This window comes from Pan troglodytes, chromosome 20 (assembly GCF_028858775.2).
Source record: "Pan troglodytes isolate AG18354 chromosome 20, NHGRI_mPanTro3-v2.0_pri, whole genome shotgun sequence".
In the NCBI taxonomy this organism is placed as follows: Eukaryota; Metazoa; Chordata; class Mammalia; order Primates; family Hominidae; genus Pan; species Pan troglodytes.
In genome coordinates, this window is record NC_072418.2 from 17682289 (window position 1) to 17701003 (window position 18715).

The following is an 18715-nucleotide window of genomic DNA, read 5'->3' on the forward strand; positions in this document are numbered from 1 at the left end:
TTAGTAGAGACGGGGTTTCACCATGTTGGCCAGACTGGTCTCGAACTCCTGACCTTAGGTGATCCACTCACCTCGGCCTCCCAAAGTGCTGGGATTACAGGCGTGAGCCAACGCGCCCATTGCCTTCTGCTTTTCAGGCTCCTGTGTGGCTCAGTTCAGCACTCTTACTGATTCTATCTTGAACATTCTGCTATTTGGGTTAACCATGGATTGTTTGCATTAATTTCATGAGTTGTTTTTTTTTTTAATTATTGACATTGGAATATTATTTAGCTTAGTCGCCGAGTTTTTTGGTGCTACCTTGTATTTTGTATGTGGGACTGGTATCTCAACCTCACTGTGGCCTTGTGGGTCTCTTGCTCTCTCAACAGTAAAGGCTGCCAGCTCCCTTTTACAGATAAGAAGGGTCTCAACGAGGTTAAGCAGCAGGCCTCAGAATTAATAAAGAGCAGGGTCAGGGCCGGGTGTAGTGGCTCACGCCTGTAATCCCAGCGGAGGCTGAGGCAGGCAGACAGGTGGTGCGCACCTGTAATCCCAGCTACTCAGGAGGCTGAGGCAGGAGAATCGCTTGAACTCAGGAGGTGGAGTTTGCAGTGAGCCAAGATCATGCCACTGCACTCCATCTTGGGCTACAGAGCAAGACTCTGTCTCAAAAAAAAGAAAAAAAAAAAGAGCAGGGTTAGATTGGAGCCCACATCTGTCTGGCTCAAACCTCCAGCCACCCCAGGTCCACTCTGACCAGAGGCTCCAACTCTGGCCCTAGCATTAGGAGGGCAAGGCAGTGCAGACGGAGCACCCCAGGCTGTCCCAGACGACTGCCCCAGCTGCAAGGTGGAGCTTGAACACGAGCTGAGCCAAGAAGAGTCTGAGACCGAGGAATTGAGGCTAATTCCTCTGTGGGAAACGCTCCCTATTAATTAATTAGGGCAGAGCTAGCCTGAGGCATCCCCGCAGCCCCCAGAGTCATTAAGGGAGAGGGGGTCTCATTATCGGCTAACAGCTTCCCCACCGTTCCCAGGGCCCCAGAGGGAGCAGAGGAGGTGGGAGGAGGACCAGGTCTCCCCGTCCTGATTCCCTGTCTTTCATTACCAGAGTGGCCTGATATGCAAGCGAATTGTCTAAAAGTAGAATTTCAGGGGAGGTAAAAAGGGGAAAGTCAGAACTGAGGGATTCAGGATACCCCCTCCCAAATTCAGTCTGCACTTATTTTTATATAAAATACCCAGCACAGGTAAATCCATAAAGATAGACATCCAATTAGTGGTTGCCCAGGGCTGGAGTCGGGGGGCAATGGTGAGTGACTGCTGATGGGTAGAGGGTTTCCTTCTGGGGGGGTGAAAACTGTAGTCAAACTTGATAATGCTGACAGTAGCACAGCACTGCAAATGTACTAAAGTCACTGAACCATCAACTTTCAAATGGTCAATTTTATGTTATGTGTATTTTATAATTTTAAAAAATCAATCTCCTTCTCATTCCTGGCTATTTCATCAACATTTATTAACATGTGCTTTCTGCCCGGCATTGTACTGGGAGGGGAGGCCTGGTGCCACCCTGGCAACTCTGTCTTAGTGAGAGATGTCGTGGTCAACAACTGTTTGAGGCCTGCATGCAAGGGGTAAAGGAATTTACCAAGACAAGAGTGAGTTTTAAAAGGCAGATGTATTAAAGAAAGGAGGACATGCACTGCAAGGATGCAATGGGTAAGACAGCAGAAGGAAGGTTGTCTGCTGTCTGCAAAGAGGCAGGGGCTGGAGGGAAAGTTTTATAAGGTGGTGCTCCTTCAGCTGAGTGCTTGCAGACAGGATGGTTGGGTGCAGGTGGGCAGTGAGCTGAGTGCTTGCAAACAAGATGCTTGTGTGCAGATGGGCTGTGAGCTGAAAGCTTGTAGACAAGATGCTTGGGTGCAGGTGGGCTGTGAGCTGAGCACTTGCAACAGAATGCTTGGGTGCAGGCGGGCTGTGAGCGGAGCACTAGGTGCTAGCAGGCCTTTTGCAGTTGACCCCATTTCTCAGAACATTTGCTTCTCTCAACCCCAGATAAGCCCATTCTTTAAGTTTTCTTTTAACTCCTTAGGGCTCCACACGAAATGATGCTGGAGACCTTCAAGATGGCCTCCAGGGATGTTTTCCATCTGTCCTCCCCTTGTTCTGTGTCCAGGTTCATGGATCAAACCAACAAGAAGCCTTGTCCTCTGTCTTCTGGTTGGCTTCAAGCAATGGGTAGCCCTTACAGGAGGCAAGAGGGATGAAAGAGGGTGAGGCCAGAGTATTTATTTCCTGGGGTGCCTCCCTGCATCCCCCTGCAGATTGGCCCTAGACTGCAGAGCACAAGGTCCTGGCTGGCAGCCCCCTCTAGGTTCCAGTAGTAACAGCTCCCTCCCCTCTCTGCATCTGCCCAGGAGTGGTAATAACTCCCAGATGCTGACTGCTCCACGTAACTGCATGGATTCTGCAATCCTGTATGGTTTCTTTACCCCCTACCACACCTTGACCCAACTCCCCTCAAACTGCCCAGTCTACCCTCCATCTTTCTCCAGGGGTTAGAGAGAATGCAACCCTCTGACTTGCTCTGCACCCCAGAAGGTGGATTTTTGTGGCTATCAATGGGCTGCCTGCCTTGGAGAATCTGGTGGGGTTGGCTTTGTGAAAGGAAAATAAATTTGGTGACCCCAAAATCACTAAGCCAAAGGGAAAAGTCAAGCTGGGAGCTGCTTAGGGCAAACCCCCCTGCCTTTCTATTGCTTAAAAAGTTTGGGTGCGCCATCCTGAGTTTCTTTCTGTTCAGACTTCCCTCTTGATATGTATTTAGAAGAGGAAGAAGAAAAATAAGCAGGCAGGTAGTAGAGTATAATCACAATGGGATAGTATTCAGCCACAAAAAAAATAAGGAAATCCTGCCATTTGCAACCACATGGATGAACTCGGAGAACATGATATTACAGGAAATAAGCCAGATACAGAAAGACAAACACTGCATGATCTCACTCATATGTGGAATCCTAAAATGTTGAACTTATAGAAAAAGAGAGTAGAGTGGCCGAGTGTGGTGGCTCACACCTGTAATCCCAGCACTTTGGGAGGCCAAGACGGGTGGATCATCTGAGGTCAGGAGTTCGAGACCAGCCTGGCCAATATGGCGAAACTCTGTCTCTACTAATAATACAAAAATTAGCTAGGCATGGTGGCACATGCCTGTAATCCCAGCTACTTGGGAGGCTGAGGTAGGAGAATTGCTTGAACCCTGGAGGTGGAGGTTGCAGTGAGCCGAGATCATACCACAGCACTCCAGCCTGGGCAACAAGAGTGAAACTCCATTTCCAAAAAAAAAAGAAAGAAAGAAAGAAAAGGGAAGGGAAGGGAAGAAAAAGAAAGTAGAACAGTGGTTACAATAGGCTTGGGTGGTTGAGGAGATGTCGGTCAAAGGATGCCAAATTTCAGTTAGATAGGGGAAAAAAGTTCAAGAGATCTATTGTACAGCATGGTTACCCTATTCTCAAAAAATGCTAAGCAAGCAGATGCAAATGCTTCACCACAAAAATGATAACTATATGAGGGAATGCATATGTTAATTGACTAGATTTAGTCATTCCACAATATATATATACGATAAAACTTTATGCTATACACGATATACAGATACAATTTGTGTCAATTTTTAAATTTTTAATTAAAACATATATTAAAAGTCCAGATCCCCAATGTTGGCATCAATAGTTGCTTAAGTGTGAACAAAAATACAATTTGACATTAAAAAAGTAAAGTATAGTAGTAGAAGTGTCCTCAGTTGACCTCATAGAAGAAGAGAGATGGTAGATCACTGGTAGATCCAGGAGCTAGGTTACCCCGGAAAAGAACATTAGACAGCAATATCATTGATGAAGAAGAGAGAGGGAACGAAAAGGGGGTGTCCATTTTAAAGATCTTAAAGATTTTTTTTACTATCAAGGTAATTTATGTTCATTGCAGAAAATCTGAAAAATGCAGAAAGAATAGAAGGAAACACGGTAGAAAAAATTCAACCAAATCCTATTTATAATCAACGCTAAATTGTTGGTGAACTGCTTTCCAGGTGGAGATATTTGTCTTACTTCAAAATTAGAATCATGCCTACCTGCTACATGAATAAACCTTGAGGACAGTGGGCTAAGTGAAAGAAGCCAAATGCAAAAGGACAAGTATTGTATGATTCAACTTATATGAGATACATAGAATAGCCAAAGCAAAGACAAAAAGTAGAACATTGGTTACCAGGGACTGCAGAGTTGCAAGGAGAATGGGGAGTTGTTGTTTGATGGGCACTGAGTTTCATCTGGGGAAGACGGATGAAGGTGATGGTTGCACAACAATGTGATTGTACTTAATGCCACTGAACTGTACACTTAGAAATAGATACATTAGAATCCTGCCAATTGGTCAGTTTGTTCTCCTCCTCCTCCTTCTCCTTCCCCTTCTTTCTTTCCTCCTCCTCCTCCTCCCTCTCCTCCTCCTCCTCCCTCTCCTCCTCCTCTTTCTTCTTCTTCTTCTTCTTGTTCTTCTTCTTCTTCCTCTTCTTCTTCCTCTCATTGTACCTTAAGCCGTTACTTCTATCTGACATGATTTTGATGGTTTATTTTAGTTTTTCATTTTTCCCACTGACTGACAAGCTCCAGGAGAGAAGAGAAACTTCATCTTACTGCTCCACTCTCCTGGCTCTTAGCCTGGTGCCTGACACAGAGCAGATGCTCAATAAACATTTGCCAAGTCACTCGATCAATCAATCAATCAAGCCATTAGGAAAGAAAGATTTTCTAGTGGGCCCCCAAGTCTACTCTCCATCCTTCTCCAGGAGGTAGAAAGGATGCACCCCTCCAACTTGCTCTGCACCCCAGGAGGTGGATTTTTGTGGATATCAGTGGGCTCCCTTCCTTGGAGGATCTGGTGGGGTGTGAAAGGAAAATAAATCTTGGGACCCAGAAATCACTAAGCCAAAGGGAAAAGTCAAGCTGGGAACTACTTAGGGCAAACATGCCTCCGATTCTATTCCTAAAAAAGATAGGTACTAAGATAAAAGAGCTACATATCTCCCTCACAAGGAATTTCCTTGCAGGCAAAGGACAGACAGAACTCAGTCATCCCTCTGCTCACTGAGATAAATGCATATCTGCTTGCCTCCTTTGGAAAGGCGAATCAGAAACTCAAAAGAATGCAACCATTTGTCTCTTACCTACCTATGACCTGGAAGCCTCCTCCCTACTTTGAGTTGTTCCACCTTTCTGGATGGAACCAATGTACTTCTTACAGATATTTACTGATGTCTCGTGTCTCTCTAAAATGTATAAAACCAAGCTGTGCCCAGACCACCTTGAGGGCATGTCATCAGGACCTCCTGAGGATGTATCACAGGCACTCATTTTTAACTTTGGCAAAATAAACTTCCTAAATTGACTGATACTTGTCTCAGATATTTGGGGTTCATAGCTTAAAAGAATCCCCAGAAAATGGCAGCATTGGGGCAGATTAAGGCAGGAAACCAGGATATTAGAAGATGAGCTTCAGACAGCCAAGAGAGCAAGTGGCTGCTTCTCTCTTGCTCTGCTATTTGAGATGCTTCCCCGGTGCACCTACCTGTGATAGGCAATGCCACACAGAGACAGGCCAGGAATAGGCAAGGGACCCTCAGCTAAAGGAGCAGAAGCCATTATATTAGTTTTCTAGGGCTGCCATAACAAATCACAGCAAATTGTCTGGTTGAAAGCCACAGGAATTTATTCTCACACAGTCTTGGAAGGCAGAAGTCTGAAATCAAGGTGTTGGTAGGGCTGTGCTCCTTCCAAAGCTCTGGAGGAGAATCTTCCCTTGCCTCATTCTAGTTTCTCATAGTTGCCAAGAATCCTGGGCATTTCTTGGCTTGTATATCCTCTACTCCAATCTTCATGTCTTTTTTTTTAATTGACAAGTAAAAATTGCATATATTTATGATGTACAATATGATGTTTGTGTGTGTGTGTATGTGTGTGTGTATGCACTATGGAATGAATAAATCAAGCTATTAACATATGCATGTAAACTAAAAATAAAATTCTATGCCCTACCAACCATCTGAATGGACCCCCTCTTGGCCAAGGACATTCCAAAGTTAACCTGAAAAACTAGTTCAGGCCATGATAGAAAGACGGAATCAGACATGCCTCATTAAGCTCTCTTCCCTTTGGAATTCAGGCATAGCTGGCCAGCATTAACATTAAAACAGAGATCTTGGCCAGGTGTGATGGCTCACCCCTGTAATCCCAGCACTTTGGGAGGCCAAGGTGGGCAGATCACTTGAGGGTGGGAGTTCAAGACCAGCCTGGCCAACATGGTGAAACCCTGTCTCTTCTAAAAATACAAAAATTAGCCAGTCATTGTAGCACATGCCTGTAATCCCAGCTATTCAGGTGGCTGAGGCAGGAGAATCACTTGAACCCAGCAGGGAGAGGTTGCAGTGAGCCAAGATCATGCCACTGTACTCCAGCCTGGGCAACAGAGTGAGACTCTGTCTCAAAAAACAAACAAAACAAAAAAATAAACAACAACAACAACAGAAAAAACAGAGATCTTAAGACTTTTTGTAGCAATAAGACACCAAATTCCAAATTACTTTAGTATAGCATCACATGACAGATAGCAGGTCCTGAAAGAAATTGAGATATTTTACTCTAAAATATATTTCTTTCACATATTTTGAAATGGCCCTGCAAAGCTGTCTCTTGTGAGGAAAATCTACACTTTTTGGAGCATCCCTTCTCCTTTCCAGGTCTTCTCCCTGATCCAGGAGAGAATTAACTGGGTCTAGAACGTTTTTAAGTCTGATAAGAAACATTTATTTATTTATTTATTTATTTATTTATTTATTTTTAATGGAGTCTTGCTCTGTCACCCAGGCTGGAGTGCAGTGGCACTATCTCGGCTCACTGCAGCCTCCGCCTCCTGGGTTCACGCCATTCTCCTGCCTCAGCCTCCCGAGTAGCTGGGACTACAGGTGCCCGCCACCACACCTGGCTAATTTTTTTGTATTTTTAGTAGAGACGGGGTTTCATCGTGTTAGCCACGATGGTCTCAATCTCCTGACCTCATGATTCACCTCCCTCGGCCTCCCAAAGTGCTGGGATTACAGGCGTGAGCCACCATGCCCGGCCAAGAAACATTTATAATCTACTCTCTCTGAAGCCTGCTACCTGGTAGCTTCATCTGCAAAATAAGAACCTTGGTCTCCACAACCTCTTATTTTAACCCAGACACTCTCTTCTATGGATTCCAGGTCTTTATATAAACTCTTTCAACCAACTGCCAATTGGAAAATCTTTGAATCCACCTATGACCTGGAAGCCCCCCAACTCCTACCCACCTCAAGTTGTCCCGTCTTTCTGAGTCGAACCAATGTACACTTAACATGTATTGATTGATGTCTCTTGTCTGCCTAAAATGTATAAAACCAAGCTGTAGCCTAAAGACCTTGGGCACCTGTCATCAGGACCTCTCCTGTGTCACAGGCCTGTCAATAACCTTGGCAAAATAAACTTCTAAACTGATTGAGACTCAACTGAGATACTTCTTGGTTTACATGCGTTATCTCACATACTTATCATTTTTTTTTGTGGTGAGAACACTGCAAATCTCTTTCAGCAATTTTCAAGTACAGACAGTCTCCAACTTACAATGGTTCAACTTGTGATTTTTTGACTCTACCGTGGGGCAAAGTAGAAACCATCCTTTGAGTAGCCACACAATCATTCTTGTTTTCACCTTCAATACAATAGTCAATAAATTACATGAGATAGTCAACATTTTATTATAAAATAGGTTTTTTCGTTTTTTATTATTATACTTTAAGTTTTAGGGTACATGTGCACAACTTGCGGGTTTGTTACATATATATACATGTGCTATGTTGGTGTGCTGCACCCAGTAACTCATCATTTAACATTAGGTATATCTCCTAATGCTGTCTCTTCCCCCTCCCCCCACCCCACAACAGGCCCCGGTGTGTGATCTTCCCCTTCCTGTGTCCATGTGGGAATTGAACAATGAAAAATAGATTTTGTGTTAGATGATTTTGCTCAACTCTAGGCTAATGTAAGTGTTCTGCGCATGTTTAAGGTAGATGAGGCTAAGCTATGGTGCTCAGTAGGTTATATGTATTAAATGCATTTTGACTTATGATATTTTCAACTTATGATGGGTTTATCAGGATGTAACCTTATCATAAGTTGAGGAAAATCTCTATGCAATATACTGTTATTAACTATAGTTGCCACGATGTATAACAGATCTGTTGAACTTATTCTTCTCTTCTAGCTAAAATTTTGTGTCTTCTGACCAACATCTCCCCAATTGCCCCCAATCCTAGCCTCTGGCAACCACCATTTTATTCTGTTTCTATGAGTTTGTCTTTTTTACCTTCCACATGTAAGTGAGAAGATGCAGTATTTGTCTTTGTGCCTGGGTTATTTCATTTAGCCTAATGTCCTCCAGCTTCATCCAGGTTGTTGCAAATGACAGGATTTCCTTCTTTCTAATGGCTAAATAGTATTCTATTGTGTATATGTGCCACATTTTCTTTATCCAACCTGATGGACTCACGTTCATTCCGTATCTTGGCTACTGTGAACAGTGCTGCAATAAACATGGGGAGTGCAGATATGTCCTTGACATATTGATGCCATTTCCTTTGTTGATCATCATGTTTTCACACGGCATTCTCCCCATGCATCTCTGTTCTCTTATACACATGGCCAACTTGTCATAAGGACACCGGTAGGATTCACCCTACTCCAGTACCACCTTACCTTAATTACATCTGCAATGACCCTAATTCCAAATAATATCACATTCACATGTACCACAGGGGAGGACTCCAACATATCTTTTTCTGAGAGGCACAATTCAACCCATAACAGTAGATAAGCCCTTTCAACAGTTCTTCTTCCCACCTAATTTGGGTTATCCCACAAACAGAAAAGATGTTTGAAGGTTGAACAGCTAGAACAGGAATGTTCATAGCAGAAGAAGAAGAAAGTCCTTGGTTGGTCCACACACATGGAGTATGTTTTAGCATGACAGAGCAGCCATCATTATGTCACTCAACGAACAAATATTAAGGGTCTACTTTGTTCCAGTTTGTTCCCAAACTGGGCTGGGAACTGTAGATTCAGTAATAACTAAGACAAATGAGATGCCCACCAAGGAGCTGACATTCTAGAGAGGGAAGGAAAAGAATTACAATCTGACAAGAGCTACGAGGGGAGGAGGGATGGCGTATAGCCTGGTGGTGTGAGACCTCAAACCGAGTGGTCAGAGAAGAGTTCTTTAAGAGATAATATTTGAGCAGAGACCCAAAGCAAGAAAGGGAGAAAGCCATATAAAAATGCAGAATAAGAACATTTCAGAGGAGAAAGAACATTTCAGAGAGGGGAAAAACAAATGCAAAGACTATGAGAATAAACACGGATTGTGAGCACATCATGACTGATCCTTTACGATCTTTGGACAGAGAGGTGGGAGATGGAAGGAAAGGTGGGATGGGGCCGGATGGTAAGAAAGTGGGATTCTGTAGATTCTGGTAAGGAACTTGGATGCCATTCTAAACCTGAGGTTCACTTCACTGAACCTACCTATTGGTTGTAAAGCCACAGTCTTCCTAACCTTTTTAGTTTCTTGAGACAGGGTCTCACTCTGTCACTCAGGCTGGAGTGCAGTGGCACAATCAGGGCTCATTGCAGCCTCAACCTCCCTTGGCTCAGGTGATTCTCCTTCTTCAGCCTCCAGAGTAGCTGGAACCACAGGCACACACCATAATGCCCTGCTAATTTTTCCATTTTTTGTAGAGCCAGGGTTTACCACGTTGCCCAGATTGGTCTCAAACTCCTGGGCTTAAGCAATTCACCCGCCTCAGTCTCCCAAAGTGCTGGGATTACAGTTGTGAGCCACCACACCTGGCCCTAACCTAACTATGAATACCCAAATTCACTAATGTGAAAAAGATTTTCCAAGGAAAAAGTGAGGAATGAGAAGTGAATGGAGAATGAAAACCTGATGCACACGCTATTTCTCTTTTTTTAATTTTATTATTGTTTTATTTTGTTTTGAGACAGGATCTTGCTGTGTTACCCAGGCTGGAGTGCAGTGGTGCGATCATAGCTCACTGCAGCCTCCATCTCCTGGGCTCAAGCGATCCTCCCACCCCAGCCTCTTGAGTAGCTCAGATTCCAGATATGCACCACCACATCCAGCTGTTTTTTGTTTGGTTTGGTTTGGGTTGGGTTTTTTGTTTTGTTTTGTTTTTAAGAAACAGGGTCTTGCTATGTTGCCCAGGCTAGCCTCAAACTCCTGGCTTCAAGCAATCCTCCTACCTCAGCCTCCCAAAGTGCTGGAATTATAGGCATGAGCCACCATGCCTGGCTTGGATTTCTTCAGAGTGAGCAAGTGAAAGAGCAAGCAAGAGAGAGCAGAACAGAAGCCATGATCGCTTTGTAACCTAATCTCAGAAGCAGCATCTATCGTGTTTGCCATAGGCTGTTGGTTACAAGTGAGTCATCAGATCCAGCCCACACTCAAGGGATTACACAGGGCATGAGGATCAGGAGGTGAGGACCATTCAGGGCCATCTGAAGATGCCTAACCCAGCTGGAAAAGAAACCCATCATATTTGAGGGGTGGATGGCGGACAACCAGCTAGTAAAGAACACAGAGTAGAGGTGAAAAAGAAAACATGTGAAAGAGTACAGGGGAGGGGATTCAAGTCACAGAGGGCTGACAATTTCAAAGCTACCAGGAGGTCAAGTTGAGCAGGATAGAAAAGAAACTGGAATTTGTCCATTGCAGGAAGACATTGATGATGGATGCCTGAGCCATTATTTTTGTTTGTTTGTTTTTGTTTGTTTTCGGTTTGTGTTTTTCGTTTTTGTCTTTTTGTTTTTTGTGGGATTTTGTTGTTGTTGTTGTTGTTATTTTGTTTTTTGTAATAGAGTCTCTGTCTCACCCAGGCTAGAGCACAGTGGCACAATCTCAGCTCACTGCAACCTCCGCCCCCCGGGTTCAAGCGATTCTCATGACTCAGCCTCTTGAGTAGCTGGGATTACAGGCATGTGCCACCACGCCCAGCTAATTTTTGCATTTTTGTACAGACGGGGTTTCACCATGTTGGCCAGGCTGGTCTCGAACTCCTGGCCTCAACTGATCTGCCTACCTCGGCCTCCCAATGTGCTGGGATTACAGGCATAAGCCACCGTGCCTGGCCTGCCTGAGACATTTTGAGGGACTGACCAGGGGTACAGCCATAGACACAGGTCCTTGTCACTCACTGACCAGCAAGGTCACTGCCTTTGCAGGAGATGACAGGGAAGAACCAGGAAGCACCTCCTCTCCCAGCCTGGGGCTTCCCACCATCTCCTGACACCTCCACCAGAAAAGTGACCTCATTTCTCAAAGACAAAACAGATTCTAGGTCATATCCCCCTGGAATGAGAGACCAATTGATGTGATTATCTCCAAGAGAAAGAGGGGCACCTACTAAAAGTAGAACCTGGTGTCCCAGAAGGGAAGACATTGGGGAACCTAAAAAGGGGTCTCTGATAATTACCTGCCAAGATTTCACAGCGAAGGGCATCTCCATGTAATGCCAAAAAAAAAGAAAAAGAAAAAAGAAAAAAGGCTAGAAGTTTTAGAAGGTGCTCCTTCTTCATCCATTCTGCAATTTCACTCGATTTTGCCCAAAAGCAGAATTCTGCTCCCTACATTGCATGAATCAGTATATAGAACAGGTGGCCCCAGCAAAGATGGTTGCAAAAAAGAATTTCTATAAAGTGTTCTTTATTATAAAAATCAAGAGAGCTGCCAGGTGTGGTTGTTCATGCCTGTAATCCTAGCACTTTGGGAGGCCAAGCCGGGTGGATTGCCTGAGCTCAGGAGCTCGAGACCAACCTGGGCAACATGGAGAAACCCCATCTCTACTAAAATACAAAAAATTAGCTGGGCGTGGTGGTGGGCCCCTGTAGTCCCAGCTAGTCAGGAGGCTGAGGCAGGAGAATTGCTTGAACCCAGGAGGAGGAGGTTGCAGTGAGCCAAGATCACACCACTGCACTCCAGCCTGAGCAACAGAGCAAGACTCTGTCTCTAAAAAAAATTAATAATAATGCATAAATAAAATAAATAAAAATCAGAGAGCTAATCTCACAAAGAAATATAACTCCCTATTGGCCTGAGTTAGAAGTATTTGGGCTTCAGTATATTGGGAGGAGGGAAATATGTATAGTTGTGTATATGCATGCACACATACACACACACACACACACACACACACAGAGGCATGGTGGGGGAATGAATGTGGAAATGGTTAGAGTAAAATCAAGAGCAAGTTCAGAATAAGTATCTCTGGATAGTAAAATAAAAAATAAGGCTGGCCATGGTGGCTTGTGGCCATAATCCCAGCACTTTGAGAGGGTGAGGCAGGAGGATGGCTTGAAGCCAGGAGTTCAACACCCAGCCTGGGCAACATAGCAAGACCTCACCTCTACAAAAAAAAAAAAAAAAAAGTCAATTGTGATGGCATGCACCTGTAGTTCCAGCTACTCAGGAGGCTGAAGAAAGAGATCTCTTGAGACCAGGAGTTGGAGGCTTTAGTGAGCCAAGATTGTGCCACTTCATTTCAGCCTGAGTGACAGAGTGAGACTCTGTCTCCAGAAAAAAAAAAAAAAGATTCTTATTCATTTCATTATGTTTCCCATATTTTATACATTTTATACAAGGTGCATACCTTGCTTTCATAGCTTATTTGTTAGTTTAAGAGAGGTATTTAGGCTTGGAGAGTAGTGAAAAATTTTCCCAGTCCTCGGTCTTATGTACATAACGTTTCTGTAGGATTTTTTGAACATCATTGTTTCTGTTCAGACCCACGCAGGTGAATCACTTGGAAAATGAGAGCTAATCCCAGCCCGGCAATGAATGGTTCCTTCCAGACAGGCCAGGCACAGTTGCTCACATCTGAAACCCCAGAGCTTTGGGAGGCCAAGGCGGGAGGATTGTTTGAGCCCAGGAATTTGAGACTAGCCTGGGCAACATAGCAAGATCGTGTCTCTACAAAAACATTTTTAAATTAGCCAGGCATGGTAGCACATGCCCATAGGGCCAGCTACCCAGGAGGCTGAGGCAGGAGGATTGTTTAAGCCCAGGAGTTCAAGGTTGCAGTGAGCCATGATGGTACCACTGTACTCTACTCTGGGTGACAAAGCAAGACCCTGTCTCAAAAAAAAAAAAAAAAAAAAAGCAGGGCACGGTGGCGGTCAGGAGTTCGCAAATAGCCTGGCCAACAACGGTGAACAAATTGTTCTACTAAAAATACAAAAAATTAGCTGGGCGTGGTGGTGGGCATCTGTAATCCCAGCTACTCAGAAGGCTGAGGCAGGAGAATCACTTGAACCTGGGAGGCAGAGGTTGCACTGAACCGAGATCGCACCACTGCACTCCAGCCTGGGCAACAAGAGTGAAACTCCTTCTCACAAAAACAAAAAAAACAAAAAAAAAACCAGATAACTCACCTGTTCTTCAAATACATATCAGGCTAGAGAAGTGTCCAAAATGGGTCATCAAAGCCAGGAGCTAGCAGTGAGTTTTTGGAAGTTGATATAGAGAATGGAAACTGGGGTTGGGAGATGGAAATGAGAAGTTGGTCTGATTAAGCAACGGTCTGCACCAATTTCAATGCTTAGATAATAGTATCATATACTAGCAGCGTGTTGGTGTCAGCGTGTTAAACTAATAAAAAGCCAGAATGTAACAGCCTGCATAGCCCTAATGCATTTCACCAGAGAGCCATGTGGAAGCCAAAATCCTCACATGCAGATCTGGCATGAGGAAGCTTCCTAAGCGTCTCTCAGGTACCTTGGTACAAGTTCTGCCCAGCAGAGGTGCTTCATACACCAGGCAGCAAGCCTACCCAAATGAGATCCCCTGGTTGGGAAGGTGGACGTACTTCATGAACAAAGCAAAGGTAGATGGTTGTGTGCAGAAGGTCATCTCACGTGAGGTGTCTCCCCGGTTCTTTGTGAAACCTTCTCTGGACCTCTTCTGGTTTTGAAATAGCTCATTCATGGATTCATTCCATTAATAAAAGTCAAAAGTAAACACTTACATAATGCTTACTAGGTGTCAGCCATGGTGCTAAGCACTTCATTCATATTAACTCATTGTCTCCATGCCACAATCCTATTATCTGAGTTGACAGATGGGGCAATGCAGGCACAGAGATGTTAAGCGAATTGCTCGAGATCACGTAGACAGCAAGTGGCAGAATCATAATTTGAATCCTAGTTCATCTGGATCCAGAATACAGACCATAATATTCTCCTGATGCTCATGAAAATTAGTTGAACCAGATACCACTGGTCCCAGCAGCAAATGACTGTGCTAACCCCACATTCCCAAGCCTCCATCGCCAAAGGTTATCTGGCCCCATTTCTTGCTAGTGGCCCTAAAGAACATAACGGCGGGTCTCCAGGATGGCTGGCGTGGGAGTCGCTGGTTGCCCATCTTATTCCCCCCACCCCCCATTACTGAATGATCCCTTGATTACAAACCCAGGGTCATTCATTCTTTCTTGACTGTCGCACCTCTCATTCACTCAATACAAAAATATTTGGACAGGCACGGTGGCTCATGCCTGTAATCCCAGCACCTTTGTAGGCCAAGGCAGGAGAATTACTTAAGTCCAGGAGACCAAGACCAGCCAGGGAAAGATAGCAAGACCCTGTCTCTACAAAAAAAAAAGAAAAAGAAAAGAAAAGAAAATTTAAAAATCAGCCATGCATGGTGGCACATGCCCGTAGTCCTAGATACTTGGGAGGCTGAGTGAGAGGATCCCTTGAGTCCAGGAGGTTGAGGCTGCAGTGAGCCATGATCATGCTACTGCACTCCAGCCTAGGTGACAGAGTGTGATCCTGTCTGAAAAAATAAAATAAAATAAAAATAAAACATGTATTGATTCTTCCACTTACGTATTCCTCTAATAAGTACATATTGAGTGCTTGCCATGAGCCACTATCTGTGCTGGGTGCTCAGTGGTGGAATACAATGGTAAATAGGAGAGGCGAGATCAATGCCCTCATGAAGCTCACAAGTGAAAAACAAATGTCCATCATTGGTCAGATGGATAAACAAAGTTATGGTATATAAATGCAATGGAATATGATTCAGCCATGAAAAGGACGGAAGCACTGATCCGTGCTACAACATGGACAAATCTGGAAAACACGATGCTGAGTGAGAGAAGCCAGATACAAAAGGCCACATAGTGTGAGATTCCATTGACATGAAATGTCCAGAACAGGCAAATCTACAGAGACAGGGAGCAGATGAGTGGTTACCAGGAGCTGAGGGGACAGGGGAATGAGAGTGAGCGCTCGTGGGGATGAGGTTTTATTTGGGGATTGGTGAAGTGTTCTAGAATTCGATACAAGTGTTGATTGCACCGCACTGTGAAGGTGTTAATGCCTCTGAATTGTGCACCTTAAAATCATTCATTGTATTTATGAAAATTTCATCTCACAAAAAAAAATCAAGTAAAATGATCATAGCATGCGATTGATTCCATCCGTTTCTTTATCCTATGTGTATTAAGGACCCACTATGTGCTATGAACTATACAGACACTGAGGATACAAGACTAGCATGCTTCCTGTTCTAGAGGCTCTTAGAGTCAATCATCAGAGAAGTGCCAATTAAAATCACAATGAGAGGCCGGGCACAGTGGCTCATACCTGTAGTCCCAGCACTTTGGGGGGCCGAGACGGGTGGATCATCTGAGGTCAGGAGTTTGAGACTAGCCTGGCTAACACGGTGAAACCCCATTTCTACTAAAAATACAAAAATTAGCCGGGTGTGGTGACGTGCACCTGTAATCCCAGCTACCTGGGAGGCTGAGGCAGAAGAATTGCTTGAACCCAGGAAGCAGAGGTTGCAGTGAGTCGAGATCATGCCACTGCACTCCAGCTTGGGCAACAAGATCAAAAGTCTGCCAAAAAAAAAAAAAAAACCAACCACACACACACAATGAGTCTGGGTGCAGTGGCTCAGGCTTATAATCTCACCATTTTGGGAGGCTGAGGTGGGAGGATTGCTTGAGCCCAGGAGTCTGAGACCAGCCTGGGCAATGTTAGCAAGACTCTGTCTTTACACAAAATTTAAAAATTAGCCAAGTGTGGTGGCATGCGCCTATAGTCCTCGCTTCTTGGGAGACTGAGGCAGAAGGATGGCTTGATATCAGGAGTTGGAGGCTGCAGTGAACCATGATCCCCCCACTGCACTCCAGCCTGGGCCACAAAGTGGGGCCCAGTCTCTTTAGAAAAAGAGATATATATATATATACAGAATATCTATTATTTTTAAAGTAAAAAGAAAAAAAAACAGAGGTTGGCAAGGATGCAGAGAAAAGGGAAAGCTTATACACTGTTGGTGGGGATGCAAATTAGTACAACCTCTAGGGAAACAGATGGCAATTTCTCAAAGAACTAAAAATAGAACTGCCCTTTGATCCAGCAATCCCACTGCTGGGTATATACCTAAAGGAAAAGAAATCATTATATTAAAAAGACATCCACACTTACATGTTTATGGCAGCACTATTCACTATAGCAAAGTTATGGAATCAACTTATGTGCCCATTAGCAGATGATTGGATGTTAAAATATGGTATACAAGCTGGGTGCGGTGATTCCCCCCTGTAATCTCAGCATTTTGGGAGGTCGAGAAAGTCGAATTGCTTGAGTCCAGGAGTTTGAAACCAACCTGGGTAACATGGCAAAAACCCCACCTCTACTAAAAAAACAAAAATAATTAGCGTTTTTTTTTTTTTTTTTACAGGCAGGCACCTGTAATTTCAGCTATTCAGGGGGCCAAGGTGATGGAATCAGCTGAGCCTGGGAGGCAGAGGTTGCAGTGAGCCGAGATCATGCCACTGCACTTCAGCCTGGGAAATTGGAGTGAGACCTTGTCTCAAATATATAAACATATATATATAAAATATACATATATGCCATCTAGAGAGATCACATAGATATGCTATCTAGATAGCATATATATATTGGATACAAATGCCCTATGAATAGCATATCTATCATATATCTAGATAGCATATATATATCACATAGATATGCTATCTAGACAGCATATATATAGCATATCTATACCAAATACATATGCCCTATATATAGCATATCTATCACATAGATATGCTGTCTAAATAGCATATATATCACATAAATATCTATATATCTATAAATATCATATATGCTATCTAGATAACATATATATCACATAGATATCCTATCTACATAGCATATATATATAGCATATATGTCACATGCATGTGCTCTATATATAACAGATATATATCACATATATATGCCGTGGAATACTTACTCAGCCATAAAAAACAGTGAAATCATGCCTTCTGCAGCAACATGGAGGGAACTAGAGGCCATTATCTTAAGTGAAATGACTGAGAAATAGAAAGTCAAAAAAACTCATGTTCTCACTTCTAAGTGGAAGCTAAACCATGGGTACACATGGACAAACAGAGTGGAAAACAGACATTGGAGGCTCCCGTAGGTAGGAGGGTGAGAAGGGGGTGAGGGATACAGTACTACCTATTGGCTACAATGTACACTATTTGGGTGATGATTGCACTAAAAGCCTAGTCTTCACCACTAGGAAATATATCCATGTAGCAAAACTGCACTTGTATCCCAAATCCATAAAAATAAAAAATTTTTAAAGGCTCTTAATTCTTCTAGGGCGGGTGAGAGATGCCCAAAAGTTAAAAAGTAAACCAATAAATGAATAAGATAATTTCAGATAGCGGTGAGTGCTATGAAGACACGAAAGAAAATGTAAGACTAAGCCAGTCGTGGTGGCTCACACCTGTAATGCCAGCACTTTGGGAGGCCGAGGCAGGAGAATCACGAGGTCAGGAGTTCGAGACCAGCCTGGCCAACATGGCGAAACCCCGTCTCTACTAAAAAAAAAAAAATACAAAAAATTAGCTGGGCATGGTAGTGGGCGCCTGTAAGCCCAGCTACTCAGGAGACTGAGGCAGGAGAATCTCTTGAACCCGAGAGGTGAAGATTGCAGTGAGCCCAGATCGCACCACTGCACTCCAGCCCAGGAGACAGTGCAAGACTCTGTCAAAAAAAAAAAAGAAAAAAGAAAGAGAGAGAGAGAAAAGAAAAGAAAAGAAAACGTAAGACTAAAAGAGCTATTTTTGGGTAGTCAAGAGCACCAAGAACCCAGCCAGCAAAAATCTGAAGACTGCAAAGTGGCCAGCCATGGGAGTATTCTACCTGTGGGAACAGCAAGTCCCAAGCTTCCAAGTGCGAAGGCGCTTAGGACACCCTGAAGCTGAAAGAAGGGCCATGTGCTGGAAGGTAACGGCCAGAGGAATGCCTGGTGAGAAGCATGGCCCTTCTTCCATGCTTACCGACATGCGACAGAGTGTGACCTGGACAGTTGGAAGCGCTTAGGACATCCTAAAGCTGGAAGAAGGGCCATGTTGCTGGAAGCAACGGCGAGAGGGATGCTAGATGGGCTCTTTCTCAAGGAGTCAGGATGCCAACGCACTTAGGCCAAGTTCCAAAGCAAAGACTCCATCCTACTCCTCCCCCCACCTCTGGAATTCCACCTTCCTTGTTGCGCCCATCGCTATGGTG

At 44.0% G+C, this 18715-nt stretch overlaps 1 long non-coding RNA gene across 1 annotated transcript; it reads right to left on the reverse strand.

The window, feature by feature from the left end:
- Window positions 1-1643: 1643 nt before the first annotated feature.
- Window positions 1644-18663, reverse strand: LOC107969682 (uncharacterized). Its single transcript, XR_001711649.3, has 4 exons — window positions 18487-18663; window positions 17430-17508; window positions 7676-7763; window positions 1644-2228 (listed from the first exon to the last, which is right to left on the reverse strand). It is a non-coding gene; the product is annotated as an uncharacterized LOC107969682 (long non-coding RNA).
- Between the last annotated feature and the right edge of the window lie 52 nt (window positions 18664-18715).